This window comes from Cyprinus carpio, chromosome A4 (assembly GCF_018340385.1).
Source record: "Cyprinus carpio isolate SPL01 chromosome A4, ASM1834038v1, whole genome shotgun sequence".
Taxonomy (NCBI): domain Eukaryota; kingdom Metazoa; phylum Chordata; class Actinopteri; order Cypriniformes; family Cyprinidae; genus Cyprinus; species Cyprinus carpio.
The window spans coordinates 29,895,304-29,922,801 of record NC_056575.1 but is presented as its reverse complement, the minus strand read 5'-3'; the positions used below and the strand labels follow the sequence as shown (position 1 = coordinate 29,922,801).

Genomic DNA, 27,498 nt, shown 5'->3' with positions numbered 1-27,498 from the left:
GTAGAAAGATGGAAATTTTGTGTTTAATTTATTTGTCCATAATCATTCAGCTTGTCTGGGTCCGTACAAATACATTGAAATCTTAATAACTGTGATTTGATGATTCCCTTGTGTTCCTGTGTGTTTGGGATGGTCATTGGATTCAATTAAAAGAATAAAGAATGAGTGTCTGTCTCCTTAAAATAAACTCTAAAATCTAAAAAGCAGAATTGCTGAAATCCTTCATAGGAGATGTCATCTAAAAATTGGACTTCTTTGGGATCAATACTGAATGTAAATTCAATGGATTGTGGATGAGTGTTCAGGAGATTGGCAAAAGTTTGAAAAAGATATTTGTATACGATGGAGTGAACTTTTTGCCCATAGCAGTGCCCCTGACCTACAAATAAAATCAAAGATTTCTTGTTACGGGTTAGAGACCTGTTGATTTTGTATTGGTGTTAGCATGACTGTTGAGTTTACCTGATAGAGTAGTAGAGTAGGAGTGTTGGATGTGGGGTTTGGGTATATATATATATACATATATATATATATATATATATATATATATATATACTGCTATAACCTCCATGGTTCTGGATGTTGCCTCAGCCGTCAGGGCTGACTCAATGATTGTCTATTATATTCTTTCTAGTGGCTGAATGTTGGAGGTCAAATCAAGTGGAAGCTCCACATCGGAATCCAATGAAGGCATGAACAGGAGTGAGAGGGACGATCGGGATCTCCAACTCACTTAAGAAGGCTTTCTGGATCTCAGCCTTTAGGGTAGCTGGGCCTTTTTTAGAAGGAAGAGTTATAATGGGAATAAAAGGGAATGTTTCACGTCTCACCTCCTGCAGAGCTGTTTCTGTCATGGTAGAGATGAATTGTTTCTTTTTTGATCATTTTCAGTGTTCTTTAATGCCATAATTACACTAATTTATTTTTTTTTAAGTTTTTGCAGAAAATAAAAGTGTCATGAAAATAAGTATTAAATGTGATACTACTTCGTTTTGAGAGTGAAAAGAACTGAGGCAGAGAAAGGACATGGAGATATAGAGAGGAAAATTAACAGGGATCCACGCAGAGGGTAGAAGAAAGTAAACAGAATCGAAAAGATGCCTTGTATAAAGAGCAGCCATATACTTTAAAGCATTTATTCACATCTCATTGGATAAAGTTTGAATATAAATCATATTTAGCTGTGCTGTGCAGTAGGGAGGCTCTAGAAGATGTTTGTAATGAATTATAGTCATTGACAGAAAATGTTACAATAATTTGGAAAGTTTCTTTATTTACACTTAACAAAATTATAAACGCAACACTTTTGTTTTTGCCACCATTTTTCATGAGCTGAACTCAAAGATCTAAGACTTTTTCTATGTACACAAAAGGCCTATTTCTCTCAAATATTGTTCACAAATCTGTCTAAATCTGTTTTAGTGAGCACTTCTCCTTTGCTGAGATAATCCATCCACCTCACAGGTGTGGTATATCAAGATGCTGATTAGACAGCATGATTAATGCACAGGTATGCCTTAGGCTGGCCACAATAAAAGGCCTTTCTAAAATGGATAGTTTTTACTGTATTGGGGGGTCGAAAAACCAGTCAGTATCTGGTGTGGACCACCATTTGCCTGATGCAGTGCAACACATCTCCTTTGCATAGAGTTGATCGGTTGTTGATTGTGGCCTGTGGAATGTTGGTCCACTCCTCTTCAATGGATGTGTGAAGTTGCTGGATATTGGCAGTAACTGGAACACGCTGTCGTATACGCGATCCAGAACATCGCAAACATGCTCAATGGGTGACATGTCCGGGTGAGTATGCTGGCCATGCAAGAACTGGGATGTTTTCAGCTTCCAGGAATTGTGTTCAGATCCTTGCAACATGGGGCCGTGCATTATCATGCTGCAACATGAGGTGATGGTCGTGGAAGAATGGCACAACAATGGGCCTCAGGATCTCATCACGGTATCTCTATGTATACAAAATGCCATCAATAAAATGCACCCGTGTTCGTTGTCCATAACATACGCCTGCCCATACCATAACCCCACTGACACCATGGGCCACTCGATCCACAACGATGACATCAGCAAACCGCTCAACCACACGACGCCATACACACTGTCTGCCATCTTCCCTGTACAGTGAAAACTGGATTCATCCGTGAAGAGAACACCTCTCCAAAGTGCCAGATGCCATCGAATGTGAGCATTTGCCCACTCAAGTCGGTTATGACGACGAACTGCAGTCAGGTCGAGACCCCGATAAGGATGACGAGCATGCAGATGAGCTTCCCGAAGATGGTTTCTGACAGTTTGTGCAGAAATTCTTTTGGTTATGCAAGCCGATTCTTGCAGCAGGTGTCCCGGATGGCTGGTCTCAGATGATCTTGGGAGGTGAAGATGCTGGATGTGGAGGTACTGGGCTGGTGTGGATACACGTGGTCTGTGGTTGTGAGGCCGCTTGGATGTACTGCCAAATTCTCTGAAATGCCTTTGGAGATGGCTTATGGTAGAGAAATGAACATCTTGATATGCCACACCTGTGAGGTGGATGGATTATCTCGGCAAAGGAGAAGTGCTCACTAACACAGATTTGTGAACAGTATTTGAGAGAAAATAGGCCTTTTGTGTATATAGAAAAAGTCTTAGACCTTTGAGTTTTAGCTCATGAAAAATGGGGGCAAAAACACAAGTGTTGTGTTTATAATTTTGTTCAGTGTATTTTTGCTTAGATTGTAATGTATTGTCTATCTGTGAATTTTTCAAACAGGATTAAAGAAAAGAAGGCTGAGGGGAGAGTGGAAACCTTCAATATCAACTTCCTGATGATTTTTTTATTGTTTTTATTGTTTAAAAAACATGTTGATATTGTTTGTATCAAAATTAAACTTTCTTCATTCTTTGACATATTCAAAGTTAAATAAAAATACTTTAATATAACACTTCTTTCTCTTTAAAGCAATAACTACCATTTCTGTCCTTGTGTGGCATGATGTCCTATAGTGTGACACACATAAAAGATCCACAGATTTGTTTTTATCTCAAAATATCTTAAAGAACAGGTGACTATTGCAGTACTGCAGATATAATCATCACTCATCTGAAAATGGTATCATTTTCAGGAATTTTGTAAGGATGAAAGCAAAGTTTGTCTTGAAAATGTCCCACAAGTCATGCGGAAAAAATTATGTTATTCATAATTTCATATTAAATAAATAACACTACATGAAACTAAGACTCTAATGATGAAGACAAATCTCTCTAAAGCTATTTGTATATCATTAAGTGTTCTATTTTTCTTCTTAATTTTTGCTATGTCACACCATAGAAAACAATTACGGTACATTTCAGTAAAACTGTTTAGAGTTAGTGACCCCTTATATTTCTCATCAGATTTGGCACTATATAATTATATGTAGTTTTCTTCAGAAATTGTATTTTACAAAAAAAAAAAAAAAAAAAGTATTTTTACTGCATATTTGTCAACTACCCAAGACCGAGTCTATTCCATTGGGGGAAGCACAAGACAGACCATTGTGTTGAAAGAAGGTGATGTTTGAATGTGTGTGAGATGGGAACTAGGGTTGGGCCGATAGACGATGCCATCGTCCATCGCCGATGGCTGATAGACATCACGATGTTGCGCCGGCATCGTGATGCCCCCCCCGCCCCTTTTTGAATGCACGATCGTTTTTTTAGTTTCACTGTCACTTTCGATATTCGCGATTTCACGTACTCTGTTTATACTATGGAGCAGCAGTACTTACCACACATTTTACAAGATTACATGTTTGTCAGTGGTACTGAGGATCTGCAAATCATACCACATCGGTCTCAGTCATCTCTCATTAAGGGGGTCGCACACCGGACGAGAAGGGCAGCGCCACGTCTTTAAAATTGTTTTCTACAAGTGTATGCACACCGGCGGCGCCATTCGGCGTCTGTCCGCGGCGCCCAGCTACGACTCAGGACGCTGTTCAAATTCCTGCCGCGCCACAGAGCGCCATCTGCATAGTTTTATATTAAATAAGCTAGAAATTGAGCTCGTGCGTAATCAGACCCAAAACCCTGTACACCACACATCAAAAAAACCTAAAAGCGGCTCAGCGCTTCTCGTCCGGTGTGCGACCACCTTTACACAGTGTCTACACCGGACGCGAAAGTTGTTGTGTGGCGCCGAGCCGCATCAGCTAAAATCTGTCTAATTTTGTCAGCACGTCATAAACTGAACGCGGCAGCAGTTTACTGTCAGGGATTTGTGGTGTCATGCAGCGCCGCATCCAGTGTAGACATTATCACTGATTATATTGAGTTCTGTTGACTGATCTATATATAATGAATCTCTATTATAGATCAGTGGTTCTATAGTATTTTTTCATGCCGCACCACTCGCATCCAGTGTAGACATCGTCCATCGCGATGTTTCACTGTAGACATCGTCTGATGCCAAATTTGTAGACATCGCCCAACCCTAGCCCCGCCAATGTCACCAAAAATAACCATTCTACACTTCATACATCTTATAACCAAAAATAATCAGACATCGCCCAACCCTAATGGGAACCCGTCTTGGCTCTTGTGGAAGGTTCTAGAATGACACTGGATGCGGTCATGAGAACTGAGGCTGGTTGTGTTGTTCTTGGCCTTGCCTTCATTCAGATCTTACTTGGGTTAGAAATTGGATTGTTTGTGCGAAAGTGGCAGGCTGATTATTCTTAATTTGAGTTGAAATATTTTATTAGCTCACTTTTAGTACACTCATAGCTTCCGCAAAGTAAAACAGTTCCTAGCAAGTATAGCCAAGATAAACAAACATGTTCACAGAATAATGAATAATGAATAGACGCAAGACGGCACATTTGTGTATGAATTCATTAAGAGAGTGATTCTGCAGTGTGATATTAGAAACATGACAGTAGTGCCTGCTTCAGATACCTGGATGAGAGGTGTATTATCACAGTTTTATTGGTTGTTATCAGGGGTTCACAAACCACTGGATGGTGCGATTGAACAAGAAGAATCAAGTATTCCAGAGAGTCGTGTAATACATGAATAATAACACATGAAGAATTTATTTGATGTAATTATGTAATTATGATGGATCAGAGCCAGAATAGACAAACAAGTTTGTGAAATAAAATTGATAATTTCCTGTTCAATGATGATCAAGGGGTCAGAAGGCATTTCACGAGATGCAACAGTCGTCTGAAGAGCGCACAGTCATCTGCCGTATGGCCATCTGCTGCATTGCCATCATCTGTTCTCTGCGCTGCTGCTGCATCATCATAGCCACTTCTTCCACATGTCTCCTGACAGAGTCTCCTAAAATCACTGCAAACTCTCCAGCTCTGTTACTCTCAGCATTCTGTCTCTTTAACTCTTCAATCTCTTGGCTCATCCTGTCTGCCTTCTTCTTAAAGCTCTTCTGCAGCAGATCAGCCTGCTCCCTCAGTTTACGGTCCATGGCACGCTCAGCCTCCTCTCTCTGAAGCCTCAGCTCCTCATCCATCTTCTCCTTCATATGTCTCATCCTCTCTTCATTACTCAGTCTCTCTGCTTCCATCTTCTCTTCTAGTTGTCGCTGCTTCTCATCTCTAGTTTTAATTTCTTGCTTCAGGAGGGCTGCTTTCTCTTTTTCCTCTGAAAGAAAACAGACGCTTCAGAGACAGAGAAGAGATTCAAACCATGAGGCTCACAAAACACACAAAAAAAACCACCAAACGGGACAAGAAGATCCATGCAGAGTTCAACACAGCAGCCCAAAAGTGTATATTATATCACTGTAGAGACAGGTGTTCACTGCAAGAATGAACATAGTGGCGTCAATGACTTTGAAGTTTGGTGTATGGACATACTTCAATAGTGCAAATGAAAATAATAGAAAGGTTAATGTCATTTCATTATATGTGCCATATACTTTCAAGACACCAGCAAGCTTATTGCTAAAATATCTGTAGACAGTATATTTTAAGAAAATACACAAGTAGTTTTTGTAGCATCTAGCAAGCCACAGTTGTTTGTTTTACACATTTGTTATGAACCAAAAGCATGTATTATTGTTTGCTGTGGGTTCTGTCACCAAAAATAACCTCATAAAGCAACAATGGTTGTGGAGACAAAAACTCCTGTGATTCCAATACAATTTTTTGTTCATATTCACAATTTTTTGTGACTCCCAGAATGTTTTGTTAATTTGTAAATAGTGAACCCAGATAGCACAGGTACGTCTGCAAGATGTCTTTTAAAGATCGCTTCATCTGGAAAGCATCTGCTGTGTACAAACATCTGATAGACATCTTTCAGATATCAGTTTTACATTCTAAATCATAAACATCTTAAAGACATCTTCTAAACGTCTATTTGACATCTGATACGTCCTATAGACGTATTGCAGATGAGCAAACTCTCTAAAAAATCCGTCTTGCAGATGTCTCCAAAGTTTGCGCAGTCATATACCTCTTCGAGGGTGCTGACATTTTTCTAGGTAACTTTAGGCTGTATATATTTATATGCTGCTGAATGTTTGGTGATCAGGTTAACTTTCTTGTGTATAAACCACTTCTATCCAATCCTGGTTTATGCAGATCTTTTTTTCCCCTTGTGCTGTACTATTTCGTAAAATGTATAACAGTGCCCCTACCATATAACAGTGAAAACACAGAATGCCATTGTCAGTAGTGGGGAAGAGTTGTGCCATAAATGACTGAAAAACTTGTCAATGGTTGGAAAAGAGTTAAGAAGAACACTTTCTTCCACTTTCAACTGGGGTGTTTTAATAGAAGAGTTTATTTTCATCTAAAGTGCACTCTTTCAACAACATTAAAACCATACTGAATGCAACATCTGCTAATGTAGTTCTGGCCTTATGAGTTGGAACTGATTTAGAACCAGTAAAATAGAGTCTGAAGAGTTACAAGAATTGGTCTTGATCTCACTGATCTTTATTCTTAATGATAATGGCATAGGTGGACTGCAGATGTTATCTGGATAAGATTATCTGTGCTCTGAAATCGAAACTATTCTTGGACCCTTGAAACTGCTTCTACCATTTGGTGCTACTTGTAGCTGTGTTTTAAACATTTTTGGCTGCTGCATCACCCTGTACATGTCTCTGAGCCATTCATTGTACACTCTTATAAGTAGCTAAACCCTTGAGCACCATTTTTCACAAGGAACCTATTAAGAATTTACAAACAGGGAAATTGGGATTTTATTACTTAAAATTCTCACCCTTAATCTTTTTCTCCTTCTCAGTCAGTTTCTTGTCGGCCTGCAGAATGGCTTTAGAATCCACAGACTTCTGCTTTAAGAACTCCTCTAGGACCTCTTTAGCCTATTGACAAACATGCACGTACAAAACAAAATGGATAATTATGACAAAGACGAGACAGGGAGGATGAAAGTGGTCATGTCTTATGATGTTGTCTAATAAGCATTACCTTGACTTCTTTTTTGGCTTGGCTGTTATATTTCTTCCCAATGTCCTCCAGATCTTTGCAGAAGAGATCATAGCCACCAGGTTTGGCATAAAAGCCCTTCTTGAGTTTTTCCATCATTGGTGCAGAGAGGGATGACAGGATTTCCTCACATCGTTTCTTTGAAGCTTGTTCATTTTGGCACAGGTATTCATCAAAGAGTTTAATAATCTTTTCCTAAAAACAACCCATAGCATGTTAGTAGCAGTTTGCTTTCGAATGGGAGGACACTATGGCCTGGAGGACATTATGGCCCTCGGCACAAGTCTAAACGCAACACTGAACTTGACATTGGCCAGTGATAGCCTATGACGTCACTACTGGTGTGACCCCTGAGTATAAAAGCATCATCCTTTTCTTATATTTAGGTGACCGTTTGATTGAGGCAAGTAGGAGACTGAAATCACAGGGCTTACAGGTGGACCTTGGCAAGTAATTTGAGAATGGTATGCATTTCTCTCATTCTTCATTGGTGAACAAGGGTGAGATGCTGAATGCCAATGATGTGCCATCTCTCACATCATCTGATCTGGCAGCGAGTGCACTCTTGGCTTTGAGCCAACATGAGCAGGATGAGGCTGTTGAGACCCAAGATCTAAGCGATCACAGCCCGCCTGCCCCACATCTTATGAGTTGCTGGAGGTTACAGATTTGGCTCATCGCACTACAGATTTGGTTCTCCATGCCAAGAAGTAAACAACTGCCGTAATTTGCCCAAGCGATGGTGGCTATTGTGGCCACAGAGAGGATCCTCTGGGTGAACCTCGCCAACATTGGGGTTAGGGAGAAAAACTCCTCAATGTGCCAGTTTCACCTTCAGAATGTTTTGGCACATCCATTGAGGCGGTGGTCGAGACGTTAAAGGTGGTGAAAGCACTCATCATGGGCTTTTAGACCTATATACCGCACGCTTCCTCTCACTTTGGAGAATCATCATGCTGAGGCCTTCCCCCTGTTAGGCTCTCTGTGGACCTCCTTGGTTGGCTTTCCTGAGCATAGGACATAGTTAAGCCTTGAGTTGCAGGCTCTTTGTGTGAGCCTCATTATTACTTCTTATTTGGAGCATTGCTAGACCTCCTCTCACTATATAGTCATCCTGCTGAGGCCTCCTCTCTCTGAGCTCCGCATGGAGATCAGTTCCAAGTTATTCAGCTCTCAGAGCCTTTTTGGAAGCTGTCCAGAGCATAGAACATAGTTAGTCCTCCTATCATTTTAGAAAGTCGTCATGTGGACTGAGCTTCTTTTATGACTCTACCCTGTAGAAAATGGAAAAAGGGTCCCAGACAGGACTTTCTTAAATAGGGTATGTTGCTCAGGCTTTGGCTGTAGGGAATGAAGTTACGACAGCCACTGGTGTGTACCTTAGGGATGGGGACTCTTTAGGACAGTGGTCTCGAACTCAGTTCATGGGGAGTCATAGCTCTGCACAGTTTTGCTCCAACCCTACTCAAACACACCTGATCCAGCTAATCAAGGTCTTCAGCATTACTAGGAACTTCCAAGCAGGTGTGAGTTGGAGCTGGTTGGAGCTAAACTCTGCAGAGCTGTGACCCTCCAGAAATTGAGATCTTTGTGCTTTATTGTCAGCCAATAAAGCACTCATCCCTTCATCATGGTGGAGTGGGCATTTGTTTCCCATAGTGTCCTCTAGAGAATGCAGTGTGAGTCAGGATATGCATGTAACCATGGTTCGCTGAATAGGGGAATGAGACACTGCATCACCTTGCCATGCTTCAGGTATTCCTGTGTACATCTTGTTCAGCGGGTGTACTTTTATACTCACTGTTGAACTAGTAATGACGTCATAAGCTGTTGCTGGCCAAAGTCAGGTTCATCGTCGTGTGGATATGCGTTTCAGACACCAGTCATGCCAGAGCCATTCCCCATAGAGATCTTCTAAAGGGACACAGTGTCTCGTTCCCCTTCTCAGGGAACCATGGTTACATGCTTAACCTGAGACTTTCTTCATTTTATAATGAATCAGAGGACATTTCAGCTATCTGTAACATCTCTGCATACCATTGTACTAAAGAAGAGGGGACTAAAATAATTGCACTGATTACTAGGTTTACCATATATTTTCCAAACTAAAAATATTTCAGCTGGCAATGGTTCACCATCATCTTAAATGAACTGACACTGCTTACCTCTAGGGATTTCAGGTACTTCCCATCAGTGTCCCTGAAAGAACGTTTCATGAAGGCTAGTGTTGTTGTGCTGCTAAGATGTTGGTGTTTTGAGGACACATCCTTCAGTTCCAGAGGGAAGGAGTCCTTCAGCTTTTCCATTCCACTTTGGTAAACCTGAATGCCCTCCTTCACTGCAGCCTCATTCTCAATCATTGCCATTGCTATTACAGCGTTCTCCAGACATGGCACAGCCCCACTTGAGATGGTGTCCACATATGTTTTAGCCAGATGACCCAGAACTCAGAGAAAAAAAGAAATTAAACACAGAGGTAAAATGGTATTGATAAGCAGATGGTGTTTATTGTATGTATGCACATTTTCTTTCCAATCACCTCTTCCAGTGACTGTGTGTCCATCTTTCAGCCTCTTCACACAGCTGTCATGAAAGACAAACTTGCAGAAATTATCTGTGACCTTCAAGAACTCAGAGGAAATGTCAGCAGAATCCAAGCTCCCCAGGCGAGACATATTTTCTGGGGCGGTTGGAAAGGGGAAAGTGAAGCACTTCCTGGAAGGGAAGAATTTTTGGATGCATTCCCTGGGAAAGTTGTACTCCATCACACTTCTTGAAGTGCCTAGAAAAGATGAGCACATTCTCTAGCTGTTCTCAGTTTTAGAAAAGAGCATGTCTGTTTTAGGAGTGTAGCTGGTTGAATTGTGACTGGACATAAAATGCTGAGATGTGGAAAATAGTAAACTTGAATACCAAACAATTCAGCACAGTAAAACCATAAATATTAACTCAAATTATGAATTTTAAAATAGTAATGCAAAAGATCTGTTGACAAGCCATCAAGTCTGAAAAACTAGTCACAAGAAGTAGTTGTGATAGTGAGGATTCTTAAAAATAATCTTTTGCAGTATTTTTAAATTACCAGGTTTCAGCTTCAGAGCGAAGTCTAAATACTCATCCTCTGTTACATCTGTGCCATCAATCTTTAGCTCCAGTGTGAAGTCCCTCACAGTCCAGATGAAACTAGGGAAGAACTTCACAAACTCGCTTGAATCATCTGCATCCTCATCTGATGATTTTACCTTGATGCACTCTGATAGTTCAGTAACATATCTGACAATTTGTTCAGGCATCAACACAAATCGGCAACAGCTCATTATGCATAGTCTATTACTTGGGTTGACACTATCATTCACACAGGACAAATGTGTGACGTGTTTGCAGGGTGAAAAGAAACATGAATGGGCCGTTTGCAGCATACTTTTTCATTTTGCTTAGAACAAAAACAATTAAATGAGTAAAACGAGACCAAGCAAAGCAGGTTTATTTGAAATCAGAAACAATTAAATAGTTTAAACTTAGTATTTTTCAATGCTTTATAGATTTTAAAATCTTGCTTATTACTTATAAAGCCCTGAATGGTTTAGCACCTCAGTATTTGAACGAGCTCTTGTTACATTATAGTCCTCCACGTCCACTGCGTTCTCAAAAACTCTGGCAATTTGATAATACCTAGAATATCAAAGTCAACTGCGGGCGGCAGATCCTTTTCCTATTTAGCACATAAACTCTGGAATAACCTACCTAACATTGTTCGGGAGGCAGACACACTCTTGCAGTTTAAATCTAGATTAAAGAATCTCTTTAACCTGGCTTACACATAACATACTAATACACTTCTAATATCCAAATCCGTTAGAAGAATGGCATCTACGTTAATATTAGTCTGTTTCTCTCTTATTCCGAGGTCACCGTAACCACCAGATCCAGTCTGTATCCAGATCAGATGGACACTGCAGTCACCCGGATCCAGTACGTATCCAGCCCAGATGGTGGATCAGCTCCTAGAAAGGACTTTTACAGCCCTGAAAGACAGCGGAGACCAGGACAACTAGATGAGCCCCAGATACAGATCCCCTGTAAAGACCACCGGGACAAGACTACAGGAAACAGATGATTCTTCTGCACAATTCCTTAGTTGACTTGATTGCAAATGATTACACTGATACGATTTAAACTGAACTGAGCTAGCCCACAACTGAGCCCCACCAATGGAGTTATGGTTCCTTGTCACTGTCACAGTACAGACACTTTATTCAGAACCGCTGTCGCCCTCTGGCTTGCTTAGTTGGGGACACTTCATTTACAGCGATATCGTTGACTTGTTTGCAAATGATTGCACAGATACTATTTAAACTGAACTGAGGTGAATGATGACATCACTGAATTCAATGATGAACTGCCTTTAACTGTAATTTTGCATTATTGACACACTGCTTTCCTAATTAATGTTGTTCAGTTTGCTTTGACCACAATCTGTTTTGTTTAAAAGCGCTATATAATAGTGCTCCTGTAGCTCAAGTGGTAGAGCATTGCGTTGCGAAGTGCAAGGTTGGGGGTTTGATTCCCCGGGAACACATGATAGGTAAAAATTTGGATAAAAGCGTCTGCTAAATGCATAAATTTAATTTAATTTAAAATTTAAATAAAGGTGACTTGACTTGACTTTAATTTCTTCATCTACAAGTTTTAATATAAGGTAAATGTCTTGTATAATAATAAATGCATAATAAATGCATTTTAATTAAGTTCTTAATATTCTATATATTTAAAAAGCGTAACATGAAAGAGTTCAAATCATTGAAATGTTCAATCTAAGTTTGTAATTGCTTTTGTAAGAGTTTAGAATTCAGTTCCCTTTTTAAGGAAACAAAAGTTAAATGTTTTTACAGTTGAGTTTTGCAATATGTTTGGATGCACAGCAGCATATACAGTATTTTGTTTTCTTCACTGCATCAAGTTGCCAAGAAAATGTGTAATTTATGGCACATAGAAGAAAGATATCAACTTACAAGTTAGAGTTACTTCCTATGTCTTTACAACAGAAGATGATGTTTGGATGAATACTGAAACATCTTGTTGTTTCTATAAATGTGGTCGGGTGATTTTTAATAAAGAGTTTGTTTGAATACTGCACAGGTATCTATAAATGTTCAGAAGGATACTGTAGATCCATTACAGCCTTGTTGTCAATCGTCCCTCGACTGTTGTAGACCAGAGTGCTGCTAAGTAACACAGCCAGACTGAAGATGTTGGTGTCATGCTTTGGGTCTCCCTGTGAGAGAGAATTTTTTTAAATTTTATTATCAGCATCACCCGATAGGACACTTACTAGCCAAATAGAAAACCTAAGTGGGACTTTTATCCAGAAGCTCACGTTCTCCATCTTCATTCATTTACTGGTTTTACACTGAACAAAATTATAAAACGCAACACTTTTGTTTTTGCACCCATTTTTCATGAGCTGAACTCAAAGATCTAAGACTTTTTCTATGTACACAATTTCTCTCAAATATTGTTCACAGATCTGTCTAAATCTGTGTTAATTAGCACTTCTCCTTTGCCGAGATAATCCGTCCACCTCACAGGTGTGGCATATCAAGATGCTGATTAGACAGCATGATTATTGCACAGGTTAGGCGCGGTTAGGCTGGCCACAATAAAAGGCCACTCTAAAATGTGCAGTTTTTATCACACAGCACAATGCCACAGATGTCGCAAGTTTTGAGGGAGCGTGCAGTTGTCATGCTGACTGCAGGAATGTCCAGAGCCAGAGCTGTTGCCCGTGAACTGAATGTTCATTTCTCTACCATAAGCCATCTCCAAAAGCATTTCAGAGAATTTGGCAGTACATCCAACCGGCCTCACAACCACAGACCACGTGTAACCACACCAGCCCAGGACCTCCACATCCAGCATCTTCACCTCCAAGATTGTCTGAGACCAGCCTCCCAGACACCTGCTGCAATAATCGGTTTGCATAACAAAAGTATTTCTGTACAAATTGTCAGAAACCGTCTCAGGGAAGCTCATCTGCATGCTCGTCGTCATCATCGGGGTCTCGACCTGACTGCAGTTTCTTCATCGTAACCGACTTGAGTGGGGAAATGCTCACATTCGATGGCATCTGGCACTTTGGAGAGGTGTTCTCTTCACGGATGAATGCCGGATTTCACTGTACAGGGCAGATGGCAGACAGTGTGTATGGCGTTGTGTGGGTGAGCAGTTTGCTGATGTCAACGTTGTGGATCGAGTGGCCCATGGTAGCGGTGGGGTTATGGTATGGGCAGGCGTATGTTTATGTGGACAACGAACACAGGTGAATTTTTATTGATGGCATTTTGAATGCACAGAGATACTGTGACGAGATCGTGAGGCCCATTGTTGTGCCATTCATCCACGACCATCACCTCATGTTGCAGCATGATAATGCACGGCCCCATGTTGCAAGGATCTGTACACAAGTACTGGAAGCTGAAAACATCCCAGTTCTTGCATGGCCAGCACACTCACCGGACATGTCACCCATTGAGCATGTTTGGGATGCTCTGGATCGGTGTATACAACAGTGTGTTCCAGTTCCTGCCAATATCCAGCAACTTCACACAGCCATTGAAGAGAAGTGGACCAACATTCCACAATCAACAACCAGATCAACTCTATGCGGAGGAGATGTGTTGCACTGCGTGAGGCAAATGGTGGTCACACCAGATACTGACTGGTTTTCGGACCCCCCCAATACAGTAAAACTGCACATTTAGAGTGGCATTTTATTGTGGCCAGCCTAAGGCACACCTGTGCAATAATCATGCTGTCTAATCAGCATCTTGATATGCCACACCTGTGAGGTGGATGGATTATCTCGGCATACAGTAGGAAAAGTGCTCACTAACACAGATTTAGACAGATTTGTGAACAATTTTTGAGAGAAATAGGCCTTTTGTGTACATAGAAAAAGTCTTAAATCTTTGAGTTCAGCTCATGAAAAATGGAGGCAAAAACAAAAGTGTTACATTTATAATTTTGTTCAGTGTAATTGTTTGTGCACTTGTAGCCTTCATTAAACACTTGCACTCTTTGCAACAAACTTTAAATCCTTGATTTCAGTTTCAGGTGCTCTGATATAGAAGCACCTTATCTTAGTCTTTCCAGCTTTGAAACACTGCACAGAGGAAACACTCATTACACTGGCAGTTTTTATATGAATATGTTTTATCTCTGCTCTGAGAGTGAAAGTATTCTTGAACCCATGATGCTAGTTGTGATGCTAGTTGTGTTTTCTTTGTTAGGTCACCTTATCCACGTCTCCGAGTCCCTCGGTGTCCAGCAGTACTAGAGTGGTTCCTGCTTAGTGGGATGGGACACACACCACATCCAGATCCCTTTCGTCTTGGACTCAATTGTGCTGCCCAGCGCAAACCCTGATGACGACAGTGGACTTTAGTGCCTGTAATGTCATTCACTTTGAACTGCATGATGTTTGCGGTGAGCGCTAACCTGTTTGTTTTCCCAGCGAGGCGGTTCATCAGGTAGGACTTCCCGGTGCGGTAGAGCCCCACCACGGCCACCACCACCACCGGCTGCTGGATCTGCTCCAGGATCTGAAGAGCCGACTGCTGCACACACAGCTTCCCAGCTGAGTCCGTGTCAATGAAGCACACTGGTTTATCCATCCTCACTGCCAACACATGTGCACACTTTAAACCCTTGAAGAACTGCTGTGTAAAAAACTTGAGGTGGATTGAGAAATACAAGTCAGTCAAAATGGTAAAGTTTGTGGCTTGGCCATTTTTAATTTTTCTAATTAAAATTACTCAAAGATTCCACATTTTTCAAATAAAGCTCCTTTGATCACAAACTGATCTTCAGAGCACATTACACAGTACATGTAAATATATAAACATCTTGCACATTCTTGTTCCTTAGACTTAGAATTTAAGTCTACGTGTAATAATCATGATTGTTAAAAGTTTTAGGGTCAATTTAAAAATTCAGTGTCTTAATTTGGTAATTACAGTATATTTTTGGTAATATGGTGTGCATGCAGAACATCTGAGACTTCCTTCTTTTCTTTTCTTTTCTTTTCTTTTCGGTTTATTATTTCTGGTGGGGGAGGAGATAGGAAGCTGAAAATGAAAATGTCACAGATGTAAGTGCTCTGTGGTCACACTTGAGTTTGAGATGGGCCTTTTTCATGGTCCGCGTTAAAAAATCCGGAAGCTTCGAGTAGTTGTGTAAAATAACATCCGCTGTAGCCTGCATGAATGGCAATGCCCATAGCACGGGATTGTTGTGATTTATTAATGAACAATTCATCATAGAGGTTTCATCGAAACATATTAACCACAATTTTCAAACATTAATCGGGTAAGACAAAACAAGGAAAAATGTTGTCATGATATTTCGACGCATATTTCATGAGCGCACAATTCATGCTGCGTATAGGTCCTCTCCACAATAGAGACAAACCAGCTTTTTACTTAAAAAAAAATGCAAGAATAGCTGTTACTTGCTTGATATTTTTGGGGGATGTTTCATAACATTTAAGTGAGACACAACTGGTACTGGGGCAAACCATGAAAAAAAAAGATCCGGAGGAAACTGAGTGGAAAAAGAAAGGAGGAAACTGAGTGACGCCAAAACAAAGAAATAATCAAAAGCAAAAACAACCCTGATAACGTAATCCCAACCCCACTAATCTAACTATCATTATATAGTTTTTTTAAGGGGGGGAGTGCTACGTTCCTCGTATGCTTTGTATTTTTGTTTGCTCCCTGCTTTTTTTCCCTTTCCCTCTCTTTTGTGATGGGGGAACCACTGCATAGATACCCTTGGTCCTGCGAAATTCGTCAGTAAATTAGACGTGCTGAAAGGTTATTGGCAAGTGCCTTTGACAGCTCGTGCTTTCGATATTTCTGCGTTCGTGACACCAGATAGCTTTATGCAATATTGCATAATGGCTTTTGGTATGCGGAACGCTCCTGCTACTTTCCAGAGACTTATTAATATCGTACTTTCCGGTGTTCCGAACTGTAATGCATATTTAGGCGATCTTGTAATTTATTCTTCTGACTGGAAATAACTTTTTCAGTACGGGCAATAAAAATAGTTTTGTGAGTCAGCGCGAACTCATCAGCAAGAACAGACAGACACATTTGACAATGAGCTTACTTTCCCTTGCTATGCACCATTTGTCAAACAGCATAGACTTTTCCCTAACGAATTCAACGACCGTTTGACTCCAATTTTTTTTATAATTTCTGAATCGCTGCCTATAAGCTTCAGGTCATAAGCTCTCAAAATTGTCGATTTAACAACATCGTAGTTCAAACAGTCCTCCAAAGATAAGAAAGCACACACTTCCTGGGCTTTTCCCATTAGCTTACACTGTAGTAACAAAGACCATACATCTCGAGGCCAATTCAAAGCCGAAGCAATTCGCTCAAAAACATTAAAATACGAGTCCACCTCAATCTCTCTAAACTGTGGCGCTCACATCAAATGTACTACCTGATAATCCTACTCTCATTGTATCATCAGCGCCTTACTGCAGGTGCAGACTGACAGCAGACCCACTATTATGAGCAGCAGGAACCAATGTGTACACGGGTACGGAGAAAGAAATTTGTGATGACAGTGGGGCTACTACTGGAACAGGAGGACATGGTGGATCTCTGGCAACTCCCAATTCGAGCTCCCGCAACTTGATCTGCTATCCGCGTAAATTTCCAGATGGCGGATTTCAAGCTGAAACTCCAGCTCAGCCTGACGCTCAGCTATCCTCCATCTAGACCTTTGCCAGACGTAACTTGAGACGCGCTTCGCTTCCAGACCCAGGTAACAGGGACAGGAGAAAGAGGGATTGAAAGCGTGTCAATACAGCTTTGGTTTTAGGACTCCTTAATCTCAACCGACTGGCTTGCTTCCTCATCTCAAGGCACAAGGAGGACAAGTACCAGAACTGATGCAACACCTCTTGCTCTCTACTCTGTCAACCAATGCCAAGCACGACCAGCGCTCCTCGTAGTCCCCTTCACCGCCACGCGCTTTATCTCCCTCTTCAGCTGCCGCTTCTTATTAAAGGGGCCAGGCTTTGTGTAATGTTGTCAGCCGTCCTTGCTGCTTTCTCCCAGCCAGTGGGCTTACGCTGTCCATTTTTGCCAGTCACGTTCATTTTTCTCTTTGATTGTTTGAGTTGTGTATTGTGTTTAGTTATTTATGAATTGTTTAGTTGACTGACATAATCATTAGTTTGAGGTTTTCTAGTCCTGTGGGTATGTTTACTAAACCTGGGTCATTGATCGTTAGAACTTGGAAACACCTGTTGCTGAATGATTGGAGCTTTAAGCAGGTAGGTCCATCCTGATTGGTCAATTGATGAACCGAACCGTCAATAAACAAAACCTAAGAATTTAGAACAGAAAAACAAAAGAGAGGGAAAGGGGAAAAAAAAAGCAGGGAGCAAAACAAAAAATACAAAGCATAACGAAGAACATAACAGGAAACAACAAACATATCACATTTAAAGAGCAATAAAAATCGGTGTGCAACAAGTGTTATATGATAACTTACATTACAGCAATACTAAAACATTAAAAAATAAAGTGATAAACACTGTAGAGCCTGAGTGCATATTATCCAGCACAATAAGCAGTCCGGTGGGCAATACTGCTCTAGGGTAAAAAAGAATCTATTTCAACATTAGATCTATAGTACCTCAGTCCATAATGTGTTGTGATCTTAATATTTTAACGTGCGGAACACTGTATAAGCAAGTCGCTTGTGAGCATTGTCAGGCATCGCCGACAGTCATGGTGATAATTGATGAGAATGTCGTGCCCGAGGCTGTTGTACCGTCGTTTTAGTCATAGCGCGGCCGTTTTATAAGGAGGATAAGCTGTGTACCGATTTTATTGCTCTTTAATGTTGAAATGTTTGTATGGTATTCTTAAGCGCTCCACGTAAAAAGCTGGTCTGTCTCTGAACGTATTGTGAATGACGCTAGCAGCTCATTTAAACAACTTAAATCATGAAATATGTGTCAGAATATCATGACAACATTTTTCCTTGTTTTGTCTTACCCAATTAATGTTTGAAAACTGTGGTTAACATGTTTTGATGAAACATCTATGATGAATTGTTCATTAATAAATCACAACAATCCTGTGCTATGGGCATTGCCATTCATGCAGGCTACAGCGGAAGTTATTTACACAAAAAACTACTCAAAGCTTCTCCGGTTTTCTAACACAGACGGTAAAAAAGGCATATTACGATGGTTACAGATTGCTTATGCTGCCTCCAAGCCACTAGATGTCACTATAAGTCAAGTGAGTATCATGCCGTGAGATATGAAGCTGCCCTTCACGTGTTATTGCATACATATTCCTCTTTTTAACTAGCTTGTCTTGTCTGGTTATCTGTACAAGTGACCATGGCGTTTGTGTTGCCAAAAAGTATTCTTCGTTTGTTATATTAGCTATGCTTTAAAACGCCATTTTCTATGAAATGAAAGTGCAAATCCGCTTTAAAGGAAAATACTGTATTAACAGTCAACAAAGCTTTAGATAAAGATTACGCCCACGAATAAGTGAAACAATAAGATCACCTGGAAAATTATTATTTCTTTAGGGTATTATGTATGGCCTGTCCGTACTTGAAAATATGCGACACGTCAGTAAAGGAATAGTTAGTGAAATGGGACATAAAACCCTTTAAAATGTTTGTCATCTCTTTAATCTGCCGCTACAGAGCTTTTCCCCATTTTACAAACCCAGATCATGTCTACTCCCGAAAGCCGAGCGCAGACGCTTCATCTTGAGCCTTTCTTTTTCTTTCGATGTCTCATCGCCAGACTTTCGTTGTCTCTTCACAGGAACAGGTTTTAAACTGATTAATCCACGCATTCACACGCGGCCGACAACAGAAGCACAGCGGAGACGCATCTTGGCGCATCTCTCTTCCCGCATATGTATACTTATCACTACTTTAATTGTTATTAAACCAAGAGTATATTCTGGCGCGAGCAATCTTGGTATAAATGGACCATAAATGATGGCTCTTGAGTCGTTGCAGCAGCGGATCTGAGTTGTGTGTTTGTACATTCATGCATATTCTGCTCTTATATTTACACACCTCTATGTCCAGCTCCTTTAAGTGCTGATTGGTTCAGGGACTCCGGGGGATTGTCTTTATGGCCTCTCACTCCTCTGGTTAGTTCAGACTTCTCTTCGTATCCTGAGCCCTACAGCACTTTATGGTGTTTCCAGTTTAACACACAAGTTTTTTTTTTTGTGGTTTTGTGTTTATTTTCAGAGTTTCTATCACATGCCGGGCAGACGTGCCGCATACTGGAAATCATGTGAAGCAGATTAAAATGCTTTCTGTCTCGTCCCTGAGACACGTTATCACACTCAGATTAGGGCCCAACGTTTTTGATGTATCACTTTAGCGCTATGAACACGACAAAACCTGAAGAGTATAATGTAGAAAAACAAAGATGATCAGTTTTAACTTAGTGGGGTTTTTTCTGATGAAGATTCTCACAATTTCTCCTTGTCTTTCTGTGTATCAGGCGTGCCATGAAAGTAATTAATAAAATATTATGCAGGTCTGAGTTAATCAGTAGTGCATGATGCCCACAATGCAAAAGTCAAGAGTTCAAATGTCCAGGGATCGCTTTTATTAATGAATGAAATGGTGTCAGTTTGGATTAAAGCCAGTGTCCCTTTGGAAAAGTTAGTTTGGATAAAATCATTAGCTAATTGAGTATATCACTAAATCATGGATTAAAAAAAACTAAAAATACATCCAGCCTCACCTTCTAACAAACTAACCTCACCAAAACTATCACAAAACAATAAATTCACCAAAACTATAAATAAATAATCAACCATTAACAGAAAAACAACCATTAACAGAATAATGATGAATGAGAGATGAAATGCATGTTTTAATACAGAATAATGATGAATGAGAGATGAAATGCATGTTTTAATATGACTATAAAATGCCAAAAAGGTTACGTGTACAACATGACTTAAAACATGAAGATGGAAACATCTCTACATGTGAAGACAACGCAACATATGATTAAACCGTAATAATAAAAACACAAAACAATATTAAATGATTACTGTCTAGCTCTGTGCAAGCCTATACACATAAGAGAATAAACAAACATAATTATACACAAAAAAACATCACAAACACATGTAGAGTTTAAAAAAAAAGAGCCTTCAAAATCTCATATATACACTGCTGTGTCTCTACATTTTGAATTGTACATTTTTTTAAAACACTTAATGACATTTTACAATATTGCGTGATCTAATCTAAATTGAAAACCATATTTGATCTGCAATGACATAAACAGACATGAAGGTGAAAAAATGAAGGGGATGTTGATGTGCTGTTTCTATTCAGGGTACTGTCTTGACACAAGTTACACACATCTAATGACTTGACACAAGAGGTCACTAGGTCACTTGTCACTAGGGGTAATAGACTATTTTAAAGTCTGATTTAAAGGATGCATTTAGTAATTACCTGAATATCTCTTTGTTTGTTACAAAACTGCTGTATGTAATGCAGTATGATATTGTAAGGCTGTCCATTTAAACAAGGACATGGACACTGAACAGTAACGTAGTGGCTAGATTGACCGTGCTTTTCGACTTGGTGTCTGGCCTGACCGCAGTGAGAAACGCTGGTCGAGGCGTCTGGCCAATAAAACACCAGCTCCACTCACCACAGACTGGCCAGCTGAAAAAATACTCACAACTCTGCATTGCCATAATATTCAGGCACCTCTCAGGATTAATCACAAACAACTCATTTTATTTCTCTTGAAAGTTTTTTTAAACATTCATTTCTTATTTATTTGGTTTATTTGGCGTTTGCTGAGTTTTACTTTATTTAAACGGTTTAGTTTGTTTATTTTATTTTACATCAAGGTGTATGCCGTGCCTCCGAGGCTGAGCTATTCATTTTGCTAATAAACATTCTATGCCTCTTATTTATTTGGTTCCACAGATTTAAATTTTTTTTTTGTATTTAAACTTTGTGTAAGTTATTTATTTTATATTAGACTTATAGCAGGGATTATTTTTGTTAATGAAAGTTCTATGTTTTACATAAGTGAGTTTTTTGTTGTACTGTTTTGTTGTTTTCCATTCAAGCAACTGACGCCGAATTGCCGCATTGGCATTTAAAAGCGAAGGAAAGTGAGGAAAAGAGGGAATTTCTTTGTTTATGTGTGTTACCTGCTGCTCAACCAGGTATGGAGGAGAGAGAGGTGATCGCTCGCACCTGCCACTCGTTAACGTGAAGAGGCTGCACACTCAAAATAAGCGTGACATGACACTGAAGCCTGTCTCGTGCTGTGATTGTATTGTTGCTGAAGTTGGCACTTTGTTAAACTTATAACAAGATGTAGATTTACAGCTTGGAAGGGCAGCTGGTCCATCGTAGTCTTTATTGACTGTTTTCAGTTGTCTATTTATATTTCTCTCATTGTCTAAAAACAAACAGAACCATAATGAACAAATAGAGTTTTATATTGCGAATTTGCTATTTAAATGAACAATATGTTCACCAGAAGGATAGAACAAACAATTGTACAGTAAATGGCAGACCAGGTGTCGACACAATACAAAACAATGCTGTCTGATGTGTTCATTAGTATAGATGCCATTAGCGACATTTACAACTTCTTGAACAGACTTTACACTTTACTTACATTCATTGTTTAATCTTTTGCAGCTTTTTACCGTATCTTCTGTTACCATTAAAGGAGAGCCATTTTAAAAACTTTCTAAATGTTGTTGTCCCTATTAGCAAATGTGGTTGGCCAAATCAGTTGTTAGAGATGTTAACAGTTTTTATAATGTAGGTTCCTCCTTCCTCAAATTCTGGATCTGGACTGTACTTTTTGGGAATATAGACCTTGTCATTATCAGTGAGGTCACAGATTGTTGATGTTCTGTATGTAGCAGGTTCAATTTTAGATCCTTTGCGTGCATATGTTTCAGCTCTATTGCTCAAACGGTCTGAATGCACTTGCATGTAAGTCTTGTAGGATGGGTATCCACCTTTTTCCTCAACGCGGAAGTAAGCCTATGGGTGAGACTTCCGTTTCATTAGCCGCTATAGGTAAATAACCAGGAGAATAACAACGTCCCTGAATGCCTTGCATGTAAGTCTGTAGTACTGGTATAATGAGTAGCCATTCTGAGGCAAGAAGAAAGCAGAAGTTGAAGGCCCTGATACGACTTCAAGCAAAATCGAAGAACTCTGATGTTTAGTTCATTTTGAAAATAATATGGCCACAAGTTCGTTTTGGGAGTTCGATGCCGCTTGCCAAAGCGTTAAGTCTTTCTGAAAAGTTTGTTCTGGCTGACAAAACACACCTGAGTATTTCCATTGGTCTCTGTGACGATTACATCCCATAAGGGTATGCGCTGAGGCTCCACCTTCTTTCACGTGAACTCTTCTCCTGGGTTACTTTCGTCCATCTGAGATGTCCTGCGGAATAAACTCAGAAGCAGTGGAGAGCCACTTTATAGTAGCAAATTAAGTTTAGCTTTTGATAGCCATGAGGACACTGGGGACATTGTTTTTACATGTTAATACTATACTGCTGAGTGCTTTTAATCACTTATTGAATAAAGTGCCTGTAAAACACGTGACCTAGTAGGTTGCTATATCAGATGGTTCATAGTCTCATTTTGCTATAATCGATTTTTATTTTAAAAATTCTTGCTGGTTGTCTCTATTTTTGTTGTGTTTATTTGTTACGGAGAGGAAGGTGCAGCACATAAACATCACTTTCATCAGCCAGATGTTCGGGTAACATATACCGCTGCACATCATATTTCAACTTCGCTTTAACCTCTAAACGAAGAATGAAAAGGAACTTTTTGTTTTTAAGTATATTCAGGGCCTTTAGTCACATGCTGCAACAAGTAAGAGTGCAAGTTATGTCTTTTGTAAAATATGGCAAAAATAGCATGACATACTCTGATTTAACTTTTTGGCAGTATTTCAGTTACAAGAACTTGAGTCAGCAACAAAGGCAATGTTACTATAGTTTTTTTTAAAAAAAGAAAAGAAAAAAAATGGCATCAAATAGGGATTTAATGACTTGTCACTCAAATGGCTGCACATTTCTTTGTGAAATTGAAATATAACACTCCATAATATATAAGATGGCACTTGCATATTCATTGCTCTTTTGATCGCTTCTCTCTTGTCCTCATTGGGTAAGTCGCCTTGGGATAAAAGCATCTGCTAAATGACAAAAATAAATGTACACAAATAAATGTAAATAACAAAACTAAATTGAAATTTTAAAACAAGGCCAAAATCACATAAGTAACACAAATAAAAGAAATCTCTTCATATAAACGAAACAAGGCTTTGTCTGTGCTGTTTCTATTTAAAATTAGAGGCAACCACTGCATTTTAATCATGATCCAAACAAAGCAGATTTTAATCTAAATTAGACTGTTTTAATCTAATTAGACATAAAAATATCAGCATGAACTCAACAAGAAGAATAACCACCCTCCACCAGCAGGAGCATAAAAAATCTCCTCCTTTTCCACCCAATAACAAACAAAGCAGCGCTGCACTTATGAACTTTAATATGCATTATACAGAGGAAAGATGAAAAGAAAAAATACCATCTAAACTTTTCTAAAGACAGTAAGTTCCCCTCAGACATGCATTCATTCATTTAAACTCCTAACCTTAATTGAATCATGATTGTTTAGCATCTCAACTGATTTGAATCGTCACATATTTAAATCGATTTTCAACCGGCTCGCGGTTAATTGTTACATCCCTTCTGTGAAAACCACCTGAAAATGATTGTTAATAATAATAAAAAACCCAAACACAAGATTACCATCATAAGGGTGTATGAGGTATAGATACACAGATGTAAGATGTCTGCTCTGGACCATTCAAACATGTTCCATAGGTGATAATATAATTACACTGCACTGTTTGCAATGGCTGTGGACCGGAAGAAAAATGTTGTCAGATTTGACAGATAGTGAAAATAAAGTGCTTCTCCTCGTCGGGGCAGAAGAAGAAACTGGGTCCTTTCTGATTTTTGAATTCACAGAGTCTGCCTTGTGAAGCTGGTGTTAGAAGTGCAGAGGATATAGATGAGCTTCACAAGGTGCTTCACAACATGCTTACGTGATGCCTCACAGTGTGTGTGTAAATGCCAAACGTAAGCACAACCCACTTGTGAACATGTATATGACAGTTACCCAGAAGTGATGGTTTAGGCCTATTTATAAAAAATAAAAAAAAAATCCACTGAAATATAGGTCAGATTTTCTTTTTGCGTGATTAAGTCTATTAAAATACATTCACAGTTCCCCCAAATTTGAAGATAAGGGGCAAAAATGCCCCCATATGACTTTACATCATCTGATAGGCTGTAGCCTAGTTAATCAATAGCACAGGATGAGTGCTGTTTTTCTTCAAATGTAAGCCTTAGTTTTTTAACAGCAGATGGCGCTGCATGCTTTAGAAACAGCCGTACTCTGCTGTGCTTCCAGTTCATTAACACCACTGAACCTAAATTATCATGTCATAACATTCCTGTAAAGGTTGAAGTGAATTCAAGTGTTTCACAGTGGGCATGTGTTACATTAAAGCTTGCATCATAAAAGGCATAAAACCGAGGTGCAAGTACATTTAACTTTAGCGCCAATGAATGCAGACTATTTAAGGACCTTGTGGGAACCTGGCACCATACTTCCCGTATACGGCATGAATCATTAGATCAGATTCTCTTTCTTTCGCAGCAAATTCCTACATACAGTACACGCTCATTACAGGAGCCAGTGTAAGGAAAAAAACAGGTTAATTTAGCCCAAAGGGAATCATTTAAGATTTTCTAGGAATTTGACAATCAAAGTTTTATATTGATCACTGAAATGCCTAACATCAACTCTGTATGGATATTAATATCCAAAATAAAACACTCACACTCAGCACTGCAACAAGATCGCAGTTTAAGATATGAACTCTGTAAAGCACAAAAATACAAGATACTTTTTCTTTTCAATATAAATAAGGCTTTATTGATAAATCTACAGACAAAACTAATCTAACACATAGATACCGTACTACGCTGATACAAGTTGCAAAAAGAGAGAGCAAAAGATAGAAAGCTATCAAGAACAGCCAGCACAAGGTCCTGCTTACAGTACAGCAATTGTGCACCCAAACCACTCCACAACCCCACCATCCTCAATGAGGCTATACACTTTATATTAAATGCACCAGTTTGTGTTAAGGGATTCCCTTGGTTTCCCAAGGTTGCTGATTGGCTGGAAATGTTTTGTTCATGCAGTTAAAGAATTATATTTAAATGGTAAAGTAATAAATAATAAAGCTATCTTGGCACATGAGTTTAATACATATTTTATTCATTCCGTAGATGAATTAGCTCAACATTTTAAATGAACAGCATTAGAAAATAGGGTGGAGGTGGAGGCATTAAATTAATTAAATTATTTAAATTATTTACTTGTATTAAGGAGATTGATGAAAATAAAATAACTGAAATTATAAACATTTTACCAAATTCAACGGCAAAATATATTCTTAATTTAGATATTACTTTTATTTTTAAAAATATAGCTCTTTGTTGATACCTCCGTTAATGTAACCCATTTGGTAAACTGATCAATTAGGGAATGTATTTTTCCAGAAATCTGGAAAAAGGCTGTAGTTAAACCATTTTATATATCAGCAGATCTTAACATTATTTAAAATTATCGTCCCAATATCAATTTTACCGGTAATGTCTAAGTTTTTAGATAAAGTAGTGACTGAAGAATTAATAAATTACTTAGAAAGTAAAAATCTCCTCCATCAACATCAATTTGATTTTAGACCACAGCATTTTCTAGAAAAGGCTTGATCATCTTTGGATCAGGGGCATGTAATGGGTGCTGTGTTTATTAATTAAAAAAAGCCTTTGACACAGTAAAAAAAAAATGGAATGGTTTACCTCTTATTTAAAGCAAAGGGAGCAGTGTGTAAAAATCGAGGATACAAAATCAGTGTTTGTGGGAAACAAGATGGGTTTGCCTCAGGGCTCAATTTTAGGTCTAATGCTTTTTCGTTTGTTTATTTATGATTTGCCATCTAGTTGTCTTGATGTTGAATGTCAGCTTTATGCTGATGATACAGTAATATATACATCTGCTAAGTCATCAGCTAAGGTTGTTGCACTTTTAAATGAGCAAATGGTAAGTGAAAGTGACGTGACATACAGCCAAGTATGGTGACCCATACTTGGAATTCGTGCTCAGCATTTAACCCATCCAAAGTGCACACACACAGCAGTGAACACACACACACCGTGAACACACACCTGGAGCAGTGGGCAGCCATTTATGCTGCGGTGTCCAAAAAGATATCCAAATGGCTGTAGGAAAATAATCTTACATTAAATGTTAAGAAAAAACAGTTTTTATGTGCTTAGTGCTGCGTTCGACACCATAGATCACGACATACTCATAGATAGATTACAAAACTATACAGGTATCCAAGGGCAGGCTTTAAGATGGTTTAGATCCTACCTGTCCGATCGCTACCACTTTGTTTATTTAAATGGGGAGTCATCTCATTTATCACCAGTAAAATATGGAGTGCCACAAGGATCTGTTCTAGGTCCTCTGCTATTTTCAATATACATGTTGCCCCTTGGTAATATCATTAGAAAATACGGGATTAGTTTCCACTGTTATGCTGATGATACTCAACTATATATCTCAACGAGACCAGATGAAACTTCTAAATTATCTAAGCTAACAGAGTGTGTTAAAAATGTAAAAGATTGGATGACCAATAATTTTCTCCTATTAAATTCAGATAAGACAGAGATATTACTTATTGGACCAAAAAACATTACACAGAATCTCGTAGATTACAATTTGCAATTAGACGGATGTACTGCTACTTCCTCTACTGTCAAAAATCTGGGTGTTATATTAGACAGCAACTTGTCTTTTGAGAA

General features: G+C 39.2%; 1 pseudogene; it reads right to left on the bottom strand.

Annotated features, from left to right (window-relative positions):
* Positions 1-5,036: 5,036 nt before the first annotated feature.
* Positions 5,037-27,498, bottom strand: part of LOC109073071 — a 325,399-nt pseudogene continuing 302,937 nt past the window's right edge.